This window comes from Heterocephalus glaber, unplaced genomic scaffold (genome assembly GCF_053883595.1).
Source record: "Heterocephalus glaber isolate CG9 unplaced genomic scaffold, H.glaber_assembly_v1.0 deba00000942, whole genome shotgun sequence".
NCBI lineage: Eukaryota > Metazoa > Chordata > Mammalia > Rodentia > Bathyergidae > Heterocephalus > Heterocephalus glaber.
In genome coordinates this window covers 2,340,885-2,363,957 of record NW_028258174.1, presented here as the reverse complement: position 1 = coordinate 2,363,957, position 23,073 = coordinate 2,340,885, and the positions used below count along the sequence as shown (strand labels likewise).

Genomic DNA, 23,073 nt, shown 5'->3' with positions numbered 1-23,073 from the left:
TGGATCTGAATAACCTCCATCAGAGGAAAGGGTTTGCAATTATGGGAAATAAGCAAAACTAAGCAAAAAACTATTATACTCCATTCCCCATGGTTTTACACAACTTCTGAAGTTCAGTTCTTTTTAAATTGAGATATGTAAAGAAGCAGGAAAATGTCATCCATGATTAGAAAAACATACAGACGTAGGAACATAGCCACAGGTATTGGAATGAGCAGATAAGGACTTTAAAACAACTTAGGGGCCGGGGATTTAGCTTAGTGGTTCTACCACCTGCCTCACAAACACAAGGTCTTGAGTTTGATCCCTGGTACCAAAAAACAACAACCACCCCCCCGAATCCAACTATTAAAAATATTTAAAATAATTCAAGGAAAACAGAGATATCAGGAGAGAAATGGAAACTCCAAAATATAAAATCAAGTAAATTTGAGATTCTAGAATTAAAAAATATAAAACATAAAAGTCACTGGATGGGCTTAACAGCAGATTAGTGATTGGAGAACAAAGGATAAGTGAGTTTGAACTAAGAAAATAATCAAGGATGTCTAATCAAATGCAAAACAAAACAAACAAACCAAAAAAATCAAAGGTAAAAAGAAATTCTAAAAAGCTCAAAACTCAATTAATACAAAACAAAGCACTAAAAGAGAAATAATGGACAAATAGCAGATGACGACTTAAATCCTATTCTATCAATAATTACATTAAATATAAATGAACCAAACACTTCAATGAAAGGGCAGAGGGTATTAGATTGGATAATAAAAAGAAGACCTAACTATGTTGACTACAAATGACACATATAAAATTGCAGGTAGGTTGCAAGTAAAAGATCAATAAAAAATACATTAAATGCACATTAATCATAAGAAAGATGGAATGGCTATATTACTATTATATGAAGTAGAATGAAAGCCACATAGTTTTATAAGAATTGGAAACATACTCATGATGACAAAAAGTCAAATCATCAAAAAGACACAAAATTTTAAATGCATTGCATTATAATAACAGTGCTTCAAAATACATGTAACAAAAGCTGACAGATCTGAAGGGAAAAATAGAAAACTTTGTAATTATAGTTGCAGATTTTAACATTGCACTTTCAATAATTGATAGAATAAGTAGACAAAAATTTATAAGAATGTAGAGGATTTGAACTGCGCTACCAACCAATTTAACTTAATATTTATAGAAAACTATAACTATGGAATATACATTCTTTTCAAATAAATATAGAACATTCACCAAGATCAACCAAAAGCTAGGCCACAAAAAAAAAAAACTCAATAAATTTCAACAGATTGAGGTCATATAGAGTGTTTAGAAGTCAGTAATAAAAACAAATAAGGAAAGTAGCAAATACTTGAATTTTTAAACACGCTACTAGATAACCTTTGGGTTAAAGAAGAAATCATCAAGAAAATTAGAAAATATTTTGAGTTGATGGAAAATGAAAGGAAAAACTTAACATACTATCATTTTTTGATATGTCTAACATAGTACTCTGAGAGGAATTTAAAGTTTTAACTATTCATATTAGAGAAAAACAAAGGTCTAAAATAAATTATTTAGGCTTCTGCCTTAGAAGCTAGAAAAAGAAGAGAAAATGGAGCTAATGGTATGTAAACGGAAGAAAGCAATAAAGTTAACAGTGAAAATTGATGGACTAAAAAGCAGACAATAGAGAAATAGCAACAAAGTCAAAGTTATTTAATTAAAAAACTTGGTACTCCCTAACAAGATTGATCAAGAAAAAGAGAGATAATGCAAATCATAGAAGAATGGAAGAGTAACCTATTAAAATGATAATAAGCAAGTTTTATGAACAATTCATGTTAATATATTTTTTTAAATCTTTGAAAACTAAAACTAACCAAATGTGACACAAGATGAAAGAGAAAATCAGATAGTCCATTACCTTTTAAATACATTGAATTTGTAATTAAAAATCTTTCCACAAAAAGAAGTTCAGGCTCAGGTGACTTCACTGATAAATTCTATCAAATATTTGAGAGAGAAGCAATACCCATCTTGATGGGAGCTCCTTAAGAAAATAGAGGTAGAGGGCCGTGGATTTAGCTCAGTGGTTTCGCTGCCTGCTGTGCAAGCACAAGGACCTGAGTTCGATTGAAAAAAAAAATAGAGGTAGAGGGAACAGTTTCCATTTTGTTTATTTTTTGAGGCCACCATACCATTTTCACTATACTTGACAGGGCTATTATAAGGAAAGATAATTATGAATCAATATTCCTCATCCACATAGATGCAAAAATCCTTATGAAATTATTAGCAAATAAAATCTATCAATAAAGTAGTACATCGTGACCAAGTGGACTTTATCTTAGGAAGCCAGGGTCATTTCACATTCTAAATTCATCAGTGTCACTTTCAATAATAACAGAATAAAAGGCAAAAGTTATATGATTATCTCAATAGATGTAGACAAAAACCTTACAAAATTCAATGTCCATTCATGGTTATAAAAATCACAAAGAATATTAAAAATAGAAGAAACCTTCTCTATCTCTTAAAAGGTATTTATGAATAACCAAAGATAATATCATACTTAAAGATAGAACACTGTATAATTTCCCCCTAAGATCAGAAACGAGCAAGCATGTCCCTTCTTACAGTTAGCATTTTTCTGAGTTTCCTTGCCTTTAACAAGGCAAGAAAAGAAATTTTTTTAAAAGTTAAAAGGCAGAAGAGTTGGAAAGAAAGAAATACAATTTTAATCCACAGCTAATATAATTTTATGTATAGAAAATCTAAAGGAATGTTCAAAAAACCTTACTAGATCTTGTCAGTTAGAAGTAGTATACCGGTAGAATACAAAGTTAATGTACAATCATCTATTTTATTTCTGTGTAAAGAAAACAACAAATTAAAAAATGAAGTTTTGACAGCATCCAAAATCAAAACATACTTAGGGGTAAATTTAACAAAATATGTCCAAGATATCTACACCAAAATTAAAAACTATAAAACATTTCTGTGACAGGCTAAGGAAGTACAAAGTAAATCGAGAGTTATCCTATATGGATTGTAAGAGTCACTATTGTTCAAGTTACAATTCTCTCCAAGTTGACTTATAGATTCAATGAGACCACCAGCAAGGTTCCGGGATTTAGCTCAGTGGTTCTGCCGCCTGCCTCGCAAGCAGAAGGACCGGAGTTCAATCTCCGGTACCAATTGAAAAAAAAAGAGAGACTACCAGCAAGATTTTTTGCAATATATGGAAATTCAAATGCAAATTTAAAAATAATCTTGAAAAAGGAAAATAGAGTTTGAAAACTCACATTATCCCATTTCAAAACTTACTATAAAATTATAGTAACCAAAAGACGTTGATTTTGGCATAAAAATAGGCAGATATGACAACGAGACAGAAGAAATCATTTATACATAGACTCGGGTTCATGTAGTTAACGGTTCTTGATAAACACACCAAGACACATCAGTGGGAAGAGAAAAAGCTTTAGCAAATGGTGTTGGGTTGATTTATATCTTTATAGAGGAAGAATGAATTCTGAACTTTTTATCTAACACCATACACAATCATTAAGATGAATCATAAACCAGATTAAAAGGTAAAATGGCAAATCTTCTAAATTAGAAGAAAACAGAAGAATTGCTTCACAATCTTGGGGTGTGAAAAATTTCTTAGAGCACAGAAACCATTAATCATTAAGTAAAAGTTTGCTATATTTGACTTCATCAAAAATTAAAAATATAAACTCATTAAAAGACACAATTTAGGGCCGGGGATTTAGCTCAGTGCTTCTGCCATGTGCCTCGCAAGCGCAAGGTCCCAAGTTCAATCCCTGGTACCAGAAAAAAAAAAAAAGGACATGATTTAGAGAGTGAATGGGCAAGCCACAGATGAGGTGAGAAAACTTGTTTTGCATGTACTTAACAATGGACTTGTCTTCAAAATTTATAAAAACTTCATATAGATCAATAATTTTTAAAAAGGCAAAGAATTTACTTATAAATTTGGACAAAGGACTAGAACAGGTACTTTCAGCAAAACACATGAAAACAGCTAATCTACATAGAAAAAGCTCCTTAAATCTCTATGTATCGAGGAACTGCAAATTAAAATCTGCCTACTAGAATGAGTGACATAAATAGCAGCCACACTGGTGACATAAGGAGCAGCCAGCGCCATCTCACAGCACTAGAGGGAGTGAAGAGAGTAGACCACTGGGAAACTCCTAGGGAGTTCCTTACCAAGTTACATACAAATGTAACTTATCTACTCCTTGACATTTACCCAGGAAAATAAAAGCATATGTGTGCAAAAGATTTGAATAGAAATGCTGCTGGAGGATTTTTTTCAACTTAAAACTGGAAATAATTCAAATGTCTATCAACAGGTGAATGAATGTAAAGATTGTGGTACATTCACACAATGGACTTCTACTCAGCAACAGAACAAAATGACTTGTGGATATACTGAAACTATACATGGTAACAATGCCTGATGCAACCAAGTATATATTGTATAATTCCATTTACTGTACAAACCTCAAGAACAGACAAAATTCATCTTTGGTGATTTAAAAAAATAGAATATTGGTTGCCTTTGGAAGAGTAGAGTTGTTTGGAAAGAAACGTGAGGGAACTTTTTAAGGTGATGAAAATGCTCGATCTTTTGATTGGCTATGAGTTACATTGGTGTATGTATTTGTCAAAACTCAAACTGTAGTTTTAAGACCCATGAATTACATTGTTTCTGACCTCAATTAAGACAAAATGGATTTTTTTTGGAAAAATCTAAATTTAAAGAGAAAACTTAGTTGCACAAATTAGTATGAAGGCAAAGAAATTATGACAGTACTACAAGCAAGGTTACTAGAGTTCTTATCTTCTCATCAGGCATAGGAAGGAAATGCTTTTATACGACAGCAAAAGACTTCTGCAGAAATTTACATTGGAGTTAATTAACACACCACCGTACCTGACAAGATTAGAGGTATTATTTCTTCCACTTGAAAGGTCAATGTAAACTAATTGTGCTGGCTTGAATAGTGATCCTCTTCCCCAAATTCAGATCTACCTAGAACCGCAGAATGTGAACTTACGAGCTCTTTGCAGATGTAATTAGTTAAGATCAGCTGGGTTAGGATGGGCAATAAATTCAGTGACTAGGGTCATTATAAGAAGGCCATGTGGAAGTAAGGAGACACACAGAGGGAAAAAGGCGCCCCTCTCGTCCTGTAAAGAGGTGACAGAAGGGATAAGAGCACAAAGAGTAGAATCCCATCTGACTCCTGAAATACATCCTCCTGACTGGTGAGGAGGAGGCTACTTGTCCTGTCCTTGTTAATCGTTTGTTCTGTAGGTTTCCCCATTGTTGGTTCTGGGTCCTAGGCACACGCAGGGGTTCCTGTCCTGTAGAATAAACACCCATGGGCTGTCATTCAGGACATCTCATGTACTTCTTGTTGTTGCTGAGATAAGGAAATATGGACTGCTACTTTTGCGTTAGACTGTGTCTTAGATAATGAGAATTCTCAATAATAGTACTTTCAGTGAATAACTGAAAGTCTGATAAGTGTGAGGGTGGGCTGCACAGAGGGTGGGGACCATCTGGAACCATTTTGGAAGCTGCATCCATGTCAGGGTTCCACCTTGTGGTGCCGCATGGAATAATCTCTCTTTCCTGGCTAACTGCCCTTAGTTATTTTGTCTCCTTCAGGAAGGAAAGTTCCATATGCCATTCCCTTCCCTCATTTTTGAGTCAATATTTATTTCAATTCTTGCCCCTCAAAACAGGTGTAAAACTTCTGTCTTGTGGACAATGAGATTATTGTTTCTTTTGATCTGGATCCTAGACAATCTGTATTCCCATGAGCTTTTTCATAAAGTGGCCTGCATCATAATCTAAATAAAGTGTGTCGCTGACTCAGATTCCTTAATCTTTTTTCACACGGGAAGACTTTCCTGTCAAATCTCTAATATATTTTTGTGAATGATAATTTAGCTATTTTATCTTTTTTTTTTCTTTTTGAGACAAGGTCTTGCCATGCAGTTCAGGCTGGCCTTGAACTCACTATGTATCCTAGGATGCCCTCAAACTCACAGAAATCCTCCTGCCTCAGCCTCCCATATTTTATCTATTAAAAGTTTTATTTGGTTGCTATGGTCTCCATGGCTAAAATTTTTTGAATCTCAGTTCTGTAATCTGTAGCATTAGTTGTCCCTTTTAGACTTAGGTTATCTGCTTATTTGATAGACCTGCTTTCTAAATCTTCATCCATGTCACCGAGGAGACTATAACTAAAACTAAGGACATATGGCATCCAACTGGAGAAAATCTGCAGACTGGTGCTGTCATTAACTATACAACTTGGAATCTACGTGCTGTCTCATTAGCTATGATTCTACCCAGCAGTTTTATCCTTTTGCTCATGTATTACTATCTAATCCATGAAATAATCTGGGGAAGATTTGTCAAATACTTTGCAATTTAATAATGATTAAAAGACCTCATGATTGTACCATTTCCCCAATTTCTAACCTAATTGTCCTGCCCATGGGCCTTAGTATATCTAGTTAGGTTACGCCTTAAATCTGAGGGGAATACAGGCATGTTCTTAGGGAGCCAATGCCACTTTACAAACGATGATCTTATTTTTTATAAGCACTCAACAGTCGTTTGATAATCATATCTGTAACCGATGACTGTATGCTCACATCTATAATACAACTCATTTTGAAAATTGGGATAAAGTGTACCCCTTTCTGCTCTTACCGTACTTTTGCTCTTTTCCTGATTCCTTGGAAATTTTCTAACGGCAGCTGTTGTAAACCCCCACTGCACTCGGGTGGCTTTGTTTGAGTTTGCAGAGGTTTGAGCTCATTAAACCCATGAGCTAAGGTCACTGTCTCTGGGCTGGCTGCCCCAGCATCTCACCTTTATCACGCACCCTGCTGCCTCTGGTGTGAGACAGCTCCCCTTTCTGTACCAAACAAAAAACAGTCCCCAAGTGATGGTGCTGCCCCCATCACCTGTAACTCCCCAGTCAATTCCATCTTCTTCTACTTGCCCTGAAAATTAGAAAAGGACCCAGTGACGCATCCATGTTTTCTTTGCCTGCATGACTCTTGGCCACTTGCGTTTTGGCTCTGTGAGACTCACTCCAGCCCCTCCTAGAGTCTGGGGGCTCATCCTGGATCTGCATTGCCACAGGTGCCTTTCTGCCTGTGTGCTTGTCTTCATGTCCCTTTGTGTCCTCCAAGCCAGACACAAATGCCTTGTACATGTCCAATAAATATTCATATTGGTACGGATGTTCAGGAGGTAAACTGCGAGCCGATTAAGAATTGATTCAACTGGTGTTGTGCAGACTCAGGAGACCTCTGAAAAGGAGAAAAAACCTTTGAAAATAACTGAGTAAGGCCCTATTTGCTGACTGCTATCTCTCCAGAGAGGGAGCAGGGGAAAGGGGGCCTTAGTTTTCCTTTTTTGATTTTTCCTTTAGAGTCAAAAAGTAAAAGTCCACAGTTGAGTCATTGCATTGGTCCTTTCCTGCCTTTGTTTATTTATTTGTTTGTTTATTTAGAGACAATATCTTCCTATGTATCCTAGACTAGGCTCAAACTTGTGATCCTCCTGCCTCAGCCTCCCAAGTGTTTGGGATCACAGTGTGTGCCATCATACTCTTCTGCCTTTTGGTTTGAGTCAGTTAAATCATACTGGCTGAGGAGTCACTGTAAGCCAAGCCTGAGAGGTCACATAAGCTTTCACCCAGCTCAGACATGGTGTGTGTGCGTGCGTGTGTGTGTGTGTGTGTGTGTGTGTGTGTGTGTGTGCACTTTGCTTCTAGGCTTTGTGGCTTGGAGAGCCAGCTTTTAAAATGCAACACCTCCCATCTCCTGCTGGAAACAAAGGCCCTGGGAGGTGGCTCTCATGGGATCTCAGCCACTCACATTTTGTTAGCAGGTGCTAGAGGAGGGAGAGTGGGTGGGCATTACCTTGTGACTTCTGACAAGACCAGGAGTCGCCTGAGCTGTGAGCTGTGTAAGTTTGACTTATTGTTCAGATTCATCTTCTGCATAATGGGGACATATAGTGACTCTTGCCTTAAGGGCTTGTAGTGAGAATTTAGCAAAATAACATATGCATGTTTCATTAATTTGCTTATTTATCCTCCTCTAGTGTTGCTTGATTGGTGCTGAGAGTTGAGCCCTGCATGTAGCTGTGTACAGGGACAGCACCTGCAGTGTGGGGACACAGGTGTGAAGGGACACAGGTGTGAGGGGAGTTGTGGACTGGCTGGGGGTATAGGGGAAGGGTAACGGGAGTTGCCAGAGACCCCTACAATGGTCTTGGCCTCCTGTAAGCCACTGCAACGTCCGAGAGATAGGAAGGTGGGAATTAAAAGAAACACAGAGACAGAGACTTGAGAGAAACTGAGTCCTGGACTGATCTAAGCTGCTCTGGGCAGCAAAGACAAAGGACTCCCAGGACATCCAGTGTGAGAAGGGGAGAAGCTGGGCAGGCCTTGGGACACCTGCTGATAACAAGTATCAAGTAGCCAGGTCTGTAGAATGAGGGCACAAGCATATCTGTGCTGAAGAGAACACACTGTTAATTCAGAGGGGAGGAATTTAGTTGAAGTCAGTTGACCTTGACTGGGAGTGAACTCAGCCAAGTGCTGCTATCTCCAGTGTAACACAGCTGATGAAGGAGTCTGCTACAGGGGGACTCTGATCTCTGCCTTCCGTGGGTGGGGTGCTCTGCAATCAGGAAGCTTGAAGTAACCCTGGCAGTTTTGCCATGGGCTGGCACACTGCTGGTCTACAGAGACTGTCCTTGTGCAGAGTGAGTGCATCTAGTGGCTGCTTCCGCTTGGGCGACCTATATGTGCATGTCAGGCTCAAAGTGATTCTGGGTGTTTCGGATGGAGAACCTATGTGTTGATGGTGCGGGATGTGGAAGATTCAGCTCTGCAAACCACAGCATACCAGGAGACCCGTGGGAGCGAGTTAGGCCTCATCTGCCTTCATCTTCACATCTCCAGTACTCTGCACAATGCCTAGCACTATAGTAGATGACCAGAAAATATCATTGGTTGGTTGCAGGAATGAGTGAGGGGAAAAAGAGAATAGCCCTTTTCTGGCCAGTGCTTTCCTTTTGAAGGCCATCAGTTTGCTTTTTGGCCCTGGTCTTGTAGTACCTTTGAAGCCCAGAAAGTAACTGGCTGTGTGAGGGTGGCCATATGGAGACATCGGCCAGAGAGATAATAACCTGCCCACCCTGTCCTTGTAGGGATGCTGCTTGGTGAAATAGGAGGGCAGTGCAGGTGGGTAAGCAGCGACTACATGTCCAGACGTGACTGGTGACAGTGGTGGACATCTTATACCTGCCCCTCCTCTCAGCCCCCAAGCTTTCTAGAAAACTCTAAACCCCTTCTGGTGCCAGAGTATGGCTAGAAGCTTCACCCTCACAAGGCAGGTATTATCTGCACAGGAGACAGGACTACTGCGAACTCTGCAGGAAGATACCAGGGGTGTGGCAGTGTCTGGGTGCATTAGTTTTGTTTCTTTGGTTTGACAAGTACAAATAAATGGTTCTGTTGTGTGCTGCCTTTGAGATGCTACAAACAAGGTGATCAGGGAACAAGAGTTTCTGTTGACTCTGTTCTCTGCAAAGAGAACCAAAAACATAGTATTGCTTGAGAACAGCAGTAATTTATATCCTACAGGGCTCTGTAGATCTCAAGGTCTCTCCTGGTTGTTGTCTCTGGGATTCTTACTGTAGCCTGGTGCTATGGACCTGGCAAATGCTGGATTTGTTTGACAGCTCAGAACACTGAAGCCCAAGGGCCACTCTGCCACTCCACTTACTGCTCACTGATTCTCAAAGCCAGCTCTTCTGATCCCTGGAGAAACACAGTCCTTGTCTGTTCAGGAAGCAAAGATTTCAGCTACCAAACACAGAGGATTAGAATCAGTTTTAAGGTAACTATGCACTTTCTCTTGCCTTTCACTTCTAAAATGTATGTTTGCTTGACCTGCACAGGAGGTGAGGACTTTGGTTCCAGTGTTGATTTTCTGGCACCTGCTGTATCCTGCTCATTGTGGGCCCAAGGCAGCATTTCTTTCTATCCAGTGGGGTCCCTGGGGCAAACTTCAAGTTGCTACATCTCATTATATAACTCTAACTAAGTACCTTAGGTACTTTAGTATTTTCCAAAGAGTATCATAATGAGGATATCATAGTCACACATTTCTGGACTCAGGGTAAATGACTATGGACCTAAAAAATCTGTAAAATATTTGTGTTGGAAAGATTGCTGACTAAGGAAGCCCTCTCTCGGAGGAACTCACAAATCCCCAACACTGGCAAGTGGATTCCTACTCAGGTGCTGACTTGGAGAGTTGTGATTGATGTTATTTGAACCTATTACTTTATCGTTGAAGTTTTGAGGATATTTCTTAGCAAGATATTAGAAAAGAATCTAGGTCTACAGTTGGTTTATATCACAAAACTTCATCTTCAAAAGAAAGTTTGTTTTATAAAGATTGAACTAGAAACAACCCAAACACCAAATCACCAGCACTTTCTCAAAACTAAATGTAAATAAAGTATAAATAGAGAACAAAACAGGAAATTGTGGTTTGCTGAAAAGGAAAGAAAAAGGTGTGGTCCTGCAAAGTACCTTTCCTTACACTTGACATGCAGGTTCAGGGCCAGAGTGACAGGCCCTAGCTGTGGCCTCCTCGACAGAGACCAGCACCTTCCAGCAAGCGCTGTCTGCACCCACTCTAACGATCTTAGAAAATATCTGAAAAGGGGGGCAGGGGAAGGCAATAACAAAATTCAGATATGTTATGTACGGGTACCAACTCCCCACAAGGAATGTAATCATTATGTACTGCAAACATGTACTAAAAATAATGTCTGGATCAGCTGTGTGTGTCATGGGCACTCACTAAATAATTACTATCCAGCCACCTAGTGACTAGTTACTGGGTCATCTTATACCATCTCAGCTCTCATTTAGTAGGTGACAGAGACATGGAGCTATGGTTGAAGGGTCAAGTTCCCTCTCGTCCCCCGTTGCTGGCTCCATGGATTCTATCCAGGGCTGACCCAAGGAGACAGCTGCAGGGATTTGTGCAAAGAGTTTGGGATGGAATCCGAGTTCTGCCCACTCAGGTTATCTCTTGCAACTCTTCTGGGCCTCAGCTCCTCCTCTGTAATCTAAGGACAATAATGTCTATCTCAGAGCCACTGGAAAGAATAAAAGAGACAAAGCAAGTACAGTCCTATTTTGGCAGCATGAGGTGCACTGCTTTGCTGGGGTGACCTTTTAGTTGAAAAGTGACTATTAAGCACTCCACGGGTGGAGTTCTGAGCCTGGAGACCAATTCTAACAAATAAAGGACAAAGGTCCTGGGCTGGATCTTTTTGTTGGATTCTCCCCCTTTGCGTTTAATTTGTCATGCCCAATGGATTCATTCTGCTGGGTTTCCCGGGGTTGTGATCCTCATTGTCTTTTCCTAGGGTATTGTCTAAAATTTTTTGGAGTGCCGGTTTGGTATTCATGAAGTTCCTGAGGTGCTCTTTATCATGAAAGTATCTTATTTCTCCATCCATTTTGAAAGATAGTTTTGCAGGGTACATCAATCTGGGTTGGAGACTGTTTTCCTTTAGGGCTTGAAATACATCACTCCAAGCTCTTCTTGCCTTGAGGGTTTGTGTTGAGAAGTCTGCTGTGGTTCTGATGGGCTTTCCTTTGTATGTGATTTGTTTCTTTTCTCTCACTGCTTGTAGAATTTTGTTCTTCTGTTGGATTTCTGGAATCCTATTATATGCCTATGTGTAGATTTTTTTTTGATCAAGGCTAGCTGGAGTCCTATATGCCTCACTTATCTGTATGTCAAGTTCTTTTCCCCTCCTTGGGAAGTTTTCTGCCATCACTTCTGTGAAGAGGTTTTTTATGTCATCTGCACTTTCTCCTGTTTCTTCATTGACTCCAATCAGTCTTGTTATTTTTCTTTGCATCGTCTAGCAGCTGCTGGATTGATTTCTCGTGTTCCCTTACAATTTTAAAGCAATTTTTCTTTTCCTCCTCATTAATTGCAGTCTTATCTTCTATATCTGAAATGCTATCCTCACATTGGTTCATTCTACTGTGAAGACTATCGATGGAGTTTTTAATCTCCTTGAAATCTGTTTGTATCTGTTTTATGGATTCCATTTGTTTCCTATGTTGGGATTCCATCATATTCCTCAGATCTTCTATTTTTTTATCTGTGTCCTCTGTAGATTTATTAATCATGACTTGCACCATGAGCAAAATCTTTGCTGTTATCTGAGTAATTATTTCTGATTTCATTTTTCCCAGATCCTCTTTTGTTGCCAGTTCAGAGAGTCCAGGTGGTTGAGTATCAGAGTGTTCCATCTCATTTCCCTTTGGGGTTGCTGTAGGTGATCCAGAAGTCTGTTTGTGAGGCTTGTTTATGTGTCTTCTCATTTCTACAGGGCGGGGGGGTGCTTCTGGTGCCTACGCAGCTCACCTTCTCTGCCGTAGGAGCTTGGGATGGCAGCAGGGGAGCTTCCTTCCGGGTGCTGGGACCGGCTCACCCCCTCTGCCCAAGGAGCCTGGGATGGAGGCGGGGAGCTTCCTTCCAGGTGCTGGGACCAGCTGAGCTTCACTGCCCTAGGAGCCTGGGATGGCGGTGGGAGAGCTTCCTTCTGGGTGCTCCCTGGGCTGGATCTTACTACCTCAGTGCTGAGGAGTGGGGGGAGTCCTGGAAGAGGAACAAATCACTGGGCATTCATTCATTCATTCATCCATCCATCCATGCATCTGTTCATTTGGTGAGCAATTTCTAAGTTCCTTAGATGTGCAAACACTGAACTGGGGCAGGGGGATACATGGATTGAGATGTAAAGCCTCTTCAAGGTCTCAAGTATGTTGAAAGAGATAGATGTGGATACAAATAAATGGAATGACATGTTGTAGCTGCTGTAATCACAGCACAGGGAAGGATGTAGAGTAGAAAAATTCCATGTGGCCATTTCCAGCCCAAGCTATGGAGAAGGAGCCTCAGGAAAACCACTTCTCTGAGGAACACAAGTCTTTGAAGGTGATTATTTTTGATCTAGCTAAGGACTAGACATGTCATCTGACTCACATTCCGGGCAGAAATTCATGCTTGTAGGAGAGAGGGGATAGATAACACTGTCTTCTGAAAAGTTGAGCAAAGATCAAATAATGTCCTTAGACAAATCTGTGGGGGGTGGGGGATTAGGAGTTCCTGAGATCTGTTGTGATGCAACTCTTAACCTTGAGTTATCGTTGTATCTTTGCTTCTGATCAGAAGCAGGCCAGTCTCATCATTATGTCCAAGCCTGTTACCACCTCTAGAATGAGCTAGGATTAGGAGAAGTGAGGCTCCAGGGGCTGTAGGCAGGGAGCCTCCAGCTTAGTTGTCTCTAGTGACAGAACAAGAGAGTACCAGGCTGCAAAGACCTGGTGAGCTCTGACCATGGTCCCCCAAAACCTCAGACCTCAGGACCTCTTCTCTCTGAGCATCCTCTTTGGTTCCCATCTTCAAAATACAATTCACCTTAAAAGTGTCCTCTTGCCATATCACATTGGAGAACCTGTTTTCCTCTACTAAGTGTTTAGCTTTAAAGGCAGGAGATGGGCACAGGGGATTCGCTCCACCATGGAACCCTCCACATCCCATGGAGGTCACGTCATCCCTCCAGAGCAAAGAGTGGGTGACTAGCGAGGAGCTGCTCTAAGATTCTTTGCCCCTTGCCTCCCTAACTGTCTAGGAGGCTGTCATTATGCCATGGCTGCCTTGGTGCAGCTTTTCTACTGGCCCCCTCCTTAGGGTACAGCTGCAGGCAATGAAACTGCTTGGCTCTAGTCCATGGAATTAGCTTCTCAGCAACAGGGGCCACACCAATAAATTTGTAGTCCTCTTGGCCCTTTTGTTTCTGTGTTGTCTTGTGGGACAGTGCACATGGGTGGAGTCCGTGTTTTCCTTGCTTTTGCTGCCTATCTAAATGAGTCTGAGTCTGAATAGGGTTTTTTGTCTCTTTTAGCAGCTTTGCTTGATGGAGAGTTAGAAGATCTAAACCTACACAGACGAGGGTGTTGAGGCCCAGCATGGTTAAATGACTTTTCTACCTATCAGTTAGTTATGGGTAGAGACAGCGGAGGAGTTTGGTCTGGGGTCATTTCCACTAGCACCCAGAACTGAGCCTCAGGTGCTATAAATGCCCACTGCACTGGTTGCTGGTCTGGGCAGCTGAATTATGGGGTTATTAGGCACCCGGGTCTGTGCAGCTGCACAAATCAAGGAACATGGTGAGTGCAGCACCCACATACTGGCTCTCGATTTGTAATCTTTTCAGGGTCCAGAGCGCTTGACCCCACCCACTTCCTAAGCACTACTGCAGCTGGTTGCAGCTGATCAACAGCTGGAGATGTCAGAGTCTCTCACTTAGATTGACTTGATTGACACTGCTTTATTTTTTGAATACATACAATACCCCAAAGTTACAAAACAGTATGCAAGAAAAGTTCCTTCTTCAGTTTCTAGACCCCCAGTTCCCCTCCTTAGCCCAGTAAGATGCAATTGCTGCCATCTCAAAAACACTTCCAGAGGGCTGGGGATTTAGCTCAGTGGTTCCGATACCTGCCTCGAAAGTGCAAGGTCCCGAGTTTGATCCCCGGTACCAAAAAAGAAAAACAACAAACACCTCCAGGGTTACATTATACATCTATAAATGTATACAGTAGACCCCCCCCCTTATCCATGGGGGGCATGTTCTAAGATCACCCTAAAACTGTGGGCAGTACTGAACCCTATATCTATACTATGCTTTTCCTATACATAGTTACCTATGACAAAATTTAATTTATAAATTTGGCACAGTAAGAGATTAATAAAAAGTGATAAGAAAACAAAACAACTATGACCATGTATTGTAATAAAAGTTATGTGAATGTGGTCTCCCTTGTTTCTGAAAAATATCTATTCCTCACTGCACTATAGTAATATTTTCATACCACAGCTGACCACAGGTAACTGAAACCCCAGAAAGCTCACCTGTGGATAAAGAGACTACTGTATGTATAAATTTCTGCATGTGTCTTGCTCACGACCACAAGATAATATCCTTTGCATGCCACTATGTAAATTTCAGTATTTATACTGGGGGTTGTTCCTTCTGCTTTTCCTTACCCATAAGTCTGCTGACTATGTCACTGGCAGAGAGCATCTCATTTTCTCTGACCTCCAGGGCCCCTCTCACAAACCATGAATTTTGCCTGTAGCCATATCTGTGGGCATAGCCACAGAAAGGCTATCCTTTCAGATAGCGGGAAGACAGGACATTCCCAGAGGAGCTTTTCTTGCACGCTTCCCATTCTGCCTGGTCATTAATGACCTGTCAAAAAGGCAGGCAGCTGCTGTCCCTTCCATGTATGTCTGCTGGGGTTTAGCTGGGGGATCTCTTTAGTGTGTAAGGGATTGGATTTTTAGCTCAGGTTGATGGTCATGGAGTGATGGAAAAGCCAAAACAGCAGGCTGGGCACTCAACCATAGTCCTTGCAGTTGCCACCACCCCTAGTCTCCAGGGCCAGAAAGAGGAGGTGGTATAGCAGAAGCCAGGGTCAGGTCACCCAGCAGAGGCTGGGATCCTGTGGGCCTGTCCAGCAGAAGCTGGAGGTAGAGGAGAGGTAGTTCCTGGTGGAGACCTAGTAAAGCAAAGAGAAGATGCTGGATCCCCTGCTTCACCATGGCCACCCCCGCCCTGTGAGCTGAGGCCAGCACCTCTCAGGGAGCAAATGCAGCCAGCTGTCACAGGACCCAGGGGAAGTAGTGAGAAGGGGCAGCCCCCTGTGTTTAGAGCACCGCTGAGAGAAGCAGTCCCCCAGGCCAACACCCAGAGTCTCGGATGCCATGTGAAGTATAAGGCCCATGAGTGTGGGGACTGATCTAAAAAGAAGGGAGGCCCACCTGAAATGAGGTGGCATGACCAGTCCCTCCTGGGCCTGGCCCCCACTTTCCCCTGTCCTCTGAGGTACCTTCTAAGGGGCAGCTCTAGGCCAGCAGGCCCCCATGGCCGTGCTGGGGTTGGAAGAAGCCTTCTCTCCCTTCCTGGGTAGGCTAAGGGGACTGGCGGACCCCAGAAAATAGGGGGACTTAGGGTGTAGCTGAACAGCGGCCCAGCTAGTGAGTTTTCCACATCTCTGATGAGCCTCTCTCCATGCTGTCAACTGCCCTAATGTGTTTCCAAACCTGCGGCATGGATGGTGCTTTCCCATGTCACTGTGCTTATTCTCCCTACTCAGTCTGTATGTCTTTCATCCTTCTCCTGAAGTGTAAGACTCTTGGCTTTCTATCACTTTGGCTGCTGTGCCCTTATGGAGGCAGGAGAGGTTCCACATTTGGAGTCGGGAGAGGGGGCCTTGGTAGGCTCGGCCAAGGGTGGAGGGGTTTGGCAGGCATTTGGAGTCTTCCCTCACAGGAGAGCGTCTTTACGAGGACCCAGAGAGCTGACAATGGAGTGAGAGTTCTACCTGTGAAGGAAGAGTGAATCTTGAAGTCTCATTATATTTACTATGCACATTTAGAGTTTCACTTCCTACAGGGTGAAGGAACAAATTTTCACATTGCAACTCCTCTAAAGACATTTGGCAGATCCATCATTGTGCATGTGTGTGCATTACTGGGGATTGAACCCAGAGCCTTCACACTGAACTACACCCCCAGCCTTTTTTTTTTTTTTTTTTTTTTTTTTTTGTGAGACAGGTTCTCACTAAGTCACTAAATTGCCCAGGCTGGACTCAAACTCAAAATCATCTTACCTCAGCCTCCCAGAATCCTGGGATTACATGTACATGCCACCACACACAGCTAGATTCATCCTTTGGCGCATTCTGTTGAATCCTCTTTCTACCTGGTTAGTCCCTTCTGTCCCTGGGTCACCTCATTTTTCAGGACAGGTTGATATAGTTACAATTTCTTCGTATTTATTCTTTTCTATTTAGACATACAGAGACAAATGAATGTTAGTACTTAATGGAACTAAGTAACTATACATAGTTGTTCTACACTTACTAAAATAAAAATAAATTATATTTTATTCTATTCAACTTCCTGTTGTATTAAAATAATTACAATTATTTCAATTCAACACATTATTATCATTCTTATGATTGATTCATAAATTATTACAACTTGCTACTTTGTCCCCTTCACTCTCTCCCTGATATCCTTAAAATCATCCTTATTCTGGTAATAATCAGATATTGCAAGCTAATCTAACCTAAGATATAAAATTGTCTATCGCCAAAGAATCTTGGTTTTACTTATAGTGTAAGTAAAATATGGAGAATAGTATCAAAGAGCAGAATTTGAGTGCATGTGAGTGCTCATTTTGGCTTCTATTGGCTACATTTTAGTGTTAGAACTGGTAAAAATGTGTATTAAAGGAATTCATTTTCTCAGATTTATGAGATTATATAGCTGTCCCAATTCTTATGAAATGGTTTTCTTGACCTTTGAAATGTTCTATTATACTGAACCTATTTCTATCCAAATAAATCTATTTCTACCCAGAATTTTAAAATTTGAAAGCACACGTTGTACCACAGCCACGGGTTGTTTGTCTAGGTGAGAGGGCTGAGCTCCAGGGTGGAGATGTTGCCACTGCACCATGGGTACTTTCTGAACCAAGCACCGTGAAGAGCAGAGTGATGTGTGAAACGTGGCCTCCGGCCTCAGCAACAAACAGAAATCATTTCTATGCAGAAGACCTGAGAAAGCTATGTCAATCATCATTTCATTGGTGCTTGACGAAGGTGGTGGTCAGGTGACAAGGGCTGAGGGAGCTGGAGACCCAAGTGTGCAGAAAGGGTCTCTGAAGCAGGAAGACTAGGGTACCTTGGATAGGACTGGATTTTAGACAGGTGCAGGGTACATCTTTATCACCAAAACAGCCTCACTGTATGTGAGCCCTAATAGCCTGCAGAGCAGTGGGATTAGGTGTGCATCAGGTTTCTGGCAGAGTACACTGAAGACATTGGCACACAGGGAATTCATTATGGCACCCAGAACATAAGAGTCCAGTTGTGCTTTGAAAGGACAGTGAGAAAGACCAATACACCAGGGTCAGGGGCCCATTCCACGCAGTTAATAGAAGGAAAGAATTTAGAATCCAGTGGAGACCAGAGATGTGGTCATACCTACTCACAGTGCTTTTAGGAACAGCAGGAAGCAGTGACCCTGTTTCCAGTCTGGTTGACCCCCGTGTTGTCCACAAGCCCGGAAGCATACCTGCTCGGAGCTTTTTATCAGCAGCCCTGTGCATTTTAGCTTGTTCTGCTGTGCATGGTGCAAGCCCACCTCTGATGTACCTCGTGACTTTCCTGTCTCACTTCCCTCAACTCTGCTAGAAGCCTATGTCGATATGAAATGTTTCCAATTTTTTTAAATGGGAATTTATTATATATCTAATTTCTGAACCGACTTTTTCATTGACCCAGTGGCTACTCCTGTACTATACTGCTGTCATTGGTGTGGTTTTACAATACATTTTAGTCATCAGCAAGCAAATCTCCCTCACTTGCTTTTGTTCTGCCCATTCTCTTCCTAAAGTTAGTTTGAACTTTTAGTGTGATTGCATTTAATTTATAAAATAGTTTAGGTAAAAATTATGTTTTAGAAATATTCATCTGTCCAATAATAGCATGATCTTTTTTGTTTATTTCAAGTCTTAAGCGCCTAAGTAGAACGTCTAAAAAATATTATATTGTCTTCATTTGAATCCTTCTACTTTTAATTAAATCTGTATGGAGAGCTGGGAACAGCTGGGATTTCATCCTCTCTGCAACCAAATAGTGTCATGGGTGCTGGCAGATGACAGATGAATCCTAGGTAAAGGACACAGCATGTTACCATTGGCTTCTTTTGTCCAAGTGTCATGTACTACAGCAAGTTTGTATCACAGCTGAGTAACTCTGAGCATAGGAAACCCTAATGAGAGGTCATGGCAAGCTTCCCTGAGCTAACTGATGAAGAATGAGAGAAATAAACCAGAGGGAAACAAAGGGCATTCCAGGCAAATACAGCTGCATATGCAAAGGCCCTGTGATGAGCAGAAGTGTGGCAAATATAAACACCTGAAAAGAGGGGGGTTTGTGACTGAATTATCTTCTAGCTCATGGGGCTGAAGAGAACTAGCCTGCTTCTTTTTCCCACTGTAAATGATCTGTTGGTTCTGCCTAAATGCTTGTATATTTTTTCTTTGTTTCTGAATACAATATTTTCATTAGAATTCATGTTTGTTTAAAAATTTTTCTTAAGGCAGCCTCTTACATTTGAGTATTTTTTTCTATTAGTTTGAAGCTTTCTTTAAACTTATGAAACAATTTCATTGTGCTTCCATAGTGATGTTCTCCTTGACAAAATCCCACCTGCCTTGTTTTCACTGCATTCCAGTATTTTCAGTATTTATCTTTGTCAATTTTACTTTTTTTGTTCATGCCTTAGTGTTAGAAAGGGGGGCTTTGGGGTACCTGCACTTTTGCCACCACCTTTTCCAGAATGTGTAAGTTTGTTGTTGAAAGAACCACTTTATAAGTGCTTCCCCACACTTTTTTCTTCCCCATTACTGGGGATTGAACCCATGCATTCTAGGCAAGAGGTCCAGCAACGTGCTGCATCCTGGTCTCAGACTCTTTAAATTATTCTGAGGAGATACTTAGAGAATCCCCAATTGTTAAAGTAACTTCCTTCTTACTCACTTGAGCAATCCCATTACTTATAACTGTCCATGTTTGTAATAAAGAGCAGATTCCCGCTCAGGGGATGAAACACACAGTAGTCCGGTGTGGTGAGTCAGGGAGACTGCGGGAGACTTCCTGTCTCCACCGTATCCCCAGCCGCTGAGGTACTGAGCACCCTACTGGAAACAGTTTACTGTGGCTCCATTAGCATGAAATTCGTTTATCGGATTTATTTACCCCGAAAGGACCGTTGCAATCTCCAAGACGGATGGCTATGAAGGCAGGAAGAGGAAAGCAGTGCAGATCCTGGCTTTTACTCATACGAGGGAAAGAGAAGTGGGGAATCAAAAAAATCCAGTGTAAAAGCCGATCCGTCCCCTCCTGAAAGATTTTTGACATAATGAAATTTTTTTAGAAAATTAAGTTTAATTTTAGATGATAAAAATTTTGGTTAGTTTTACTTATATTGGATGTTTTGTTGACATTTAAATTTCATTTTCTGTGATTTGATACTGGTACATAGAAATATAATGGATATTGTGTTTAAAAATTCTTAGGATGCTATGTTGATTAATTTGCTGGTCTTTCTTTACTTTTCAAAATGTATAAGAAGACTTTTACAAGGAAGCATCTCAGCAAAGCATTACAACTCACTGTAAGGGAACTCAGCCAATTCACCCTTTGAGAGCACTCATTCTCACAATAGAGGGAAGAGGTTCAGCACCTTCTCTGATAATGAATTTTCTTTCTCTTTCTTTCTCCTTTCCTTCCTCTTTCCCTTTTCTTTCTTTCTTTCTTTCTTTCTTTCTTCCTTTCTTTCATTGTTTCTTCTTTCATTTTTCTGTTATCAGGAATCGAACTCAGGACCTTGTGGTTGCCAGGCAGGTGTGGTGCCACTGAGCTGCATCCCCAACTCTCTCTTTTACTTTTTATGTTAGTATTCGTGGATATGGTGCTGACCTACTCACTACAGACAAACCACAAAGGCAAAGAAACATATTTTACACTAGGAAAAATTCCTGTTTGCACAATATTTAAAGGTAAAGTAATAATGAAGACAGAGAAACTTGGTAACAATAGATCAAGATGGAATTCAGACCAAGTTTCACATAACAAAAATTTTATTGATAAATTCTGTTGGTTCTTCAATATTTTGGGCAATCTTTTAAAATTTTTTCATTATAATTATTAACACTTACTAGTTGTACAAATTGATAGGATCTACTGTGATATTTCCATACAGGCACATGTTATGCATTGTCTGCTTTCCCTTCTATCCTTTCCCTCTCTCCCTTTCTCTACTTCTCCTCTAGTTTTTTTTCCCCCAGCCCCTAGTAGTCCTTCTTCTACTTTCAAGTCATCTTTTTGTTTATTTTTGCATATGAGAGAAAACACGTAATACTTGGCTTTCTGTATATGGATGATTTTGCTTAGCATGATGACCTCCAGTTCCATCCATTTTCCCACAGATGACAGGGTTTCATTCTCTTTTATGGCTGCATAATACATATATATCACATTTCTTTTATTTATTCATTATCTGCTGACAGGCACCTAGGCTGATTCTATAGCTTGGCTGTTAACAGTGCTGCAACAAATGTGGGAGTGCGGTTATCTCTTTTGTGTGCTGACTTAATTACTCCTTCGGACATTTACCCAGAAGTGGGACAGCTGCATCATACAGTTCTGCTTTTAGTTTTTTGAGGAAGATCCGTACTGTCTTCCATAATGGCTATACTAATTTACATTTCCACCAATAACACTTGTCTGTTTTCCTGTTTTTCTTTCTTTCCTTTTCTTTTCTCTTTTCTTTCTTTCTAAATAGCCATTCTAACTGGAGTGAGAAGGAATCTCATTGTAGTTTTGATTTGCATTTTCCTGCTGGCTAAAGATATTGAACAATTTAAAATATATTCATTGGTTATTTTTATTTTTTTTGAAAATTGTCTTTTCAAATGATTTGTCCATTTTTTATTAGATTCCTAGCAGGGTTGTTTAAAATTCTTTATATTTTCTGTATGAAGGCTTTTCATTCACATCCTTGGTTAGATTTAGATTTATTCTCTCAGATATAGATATAGATACAGATATATAATGGCATTGTGAGTGAGATTATTTTCTTGATTCCTTTCTCAGAAAGTTCATTATTGGCATATAAAAATGCTATAGTTTTTTTGTATATTGATTTTGTATCCAAGGTAGCATCTTTTTTGAAAATGAATCTTTGTGGTATTAGCACAGCAGAATACTCTAATTCTGGGAACAAAATTTTTTTGCTTGCATGTTAATAAGTTCCTGTTCACTGATCATAATTCATTTACTCTAAGATGCCTAATGTTCTGAACAAGTAACTTTAAATCTGTAAGTGATACTCTAAATTTCCCCGTCATCTTTTTAAGAATTTCCACTATTTAATATTTTCCTCCCTGGGGAAAGCAATCTACTCCTGCCTGTTGCCCAGGCCGGGGTGTGTGGACTGCTCCATAATCTTTGTCAAATCCACCTGGCACCTTCTGAACAAATGCCTCTCATTTTCCCTGGAAGGTTTCACTAACCCTCAGAAATGACTTTAATTCCCTAGCTTCAGCCTTGAATTAAAGTCAAAAGCTCTTGCTCACTCATTATATTCATTAACACTCCAGAAAATCTGAGCCCTGAGTTCATGACACTACATTCTCTGGGTTAGGGATGCTCAGTTGCCCCTTGCTTCAGCATCTAGGCGTTTCTGCATAAGAAATATTTTCAGTGCTTTGCCAAGACTATTACAGCATGTGAGGGATCTGTATGTAGGATTGTATGTGGAGAACAATTGCTCACAGCCCCACTCTTTTTTCCTGAGTGACATTTTAGCATGTGTCTGTCCACTTTTTTTTAATCATATAAAGTTTTACATGGTTGAGATCATTCTTATGCACAATTTGAAATGTTTCTTTCACTCAACGTCATCTTATGCTAAGAATGTTGCTAATGGCTTTTAGCTGGTTGATTTTTTTTAATTCTTTGGATATATTAACGATTCCTTTATTGCTTATTTGGGTTCTATCTAATTTATTTTTGCAATTCTAAGATTTAAACGAACACCTCTATATAAAAATCTGTCTGCATTTTGATGGAGGGACTTCATCAACTTTAAATACAATTGATTTATGCTGTTAAATTTCTTTCAAGGGAAAAAGAAGTCATAATAATATATAATTCATTGAAAGAGAAAGGAGTAAATATGAAGAATGGCTATGTTTATTGAATACAATTATCAAAATAGTCCAAAGTTGAACGGAGAAGCTGAGACACA

General features: G+C 40.3%; 1 protein-coding gene across 4 annotated transcripts in view; it reads left to right on the top strand.

Annotated features, from left to right (window-relative positions):
- Scml4 (Scm polycomb group protein like 4) overlaps positions 1-23,073 on the top strand; it is a 112,488-nt gene that overhangs the window by 23,785 nt on the left and 65,630 nt on the right. The gene's annotated exons all lie outside the window — the stretch shown is intronic.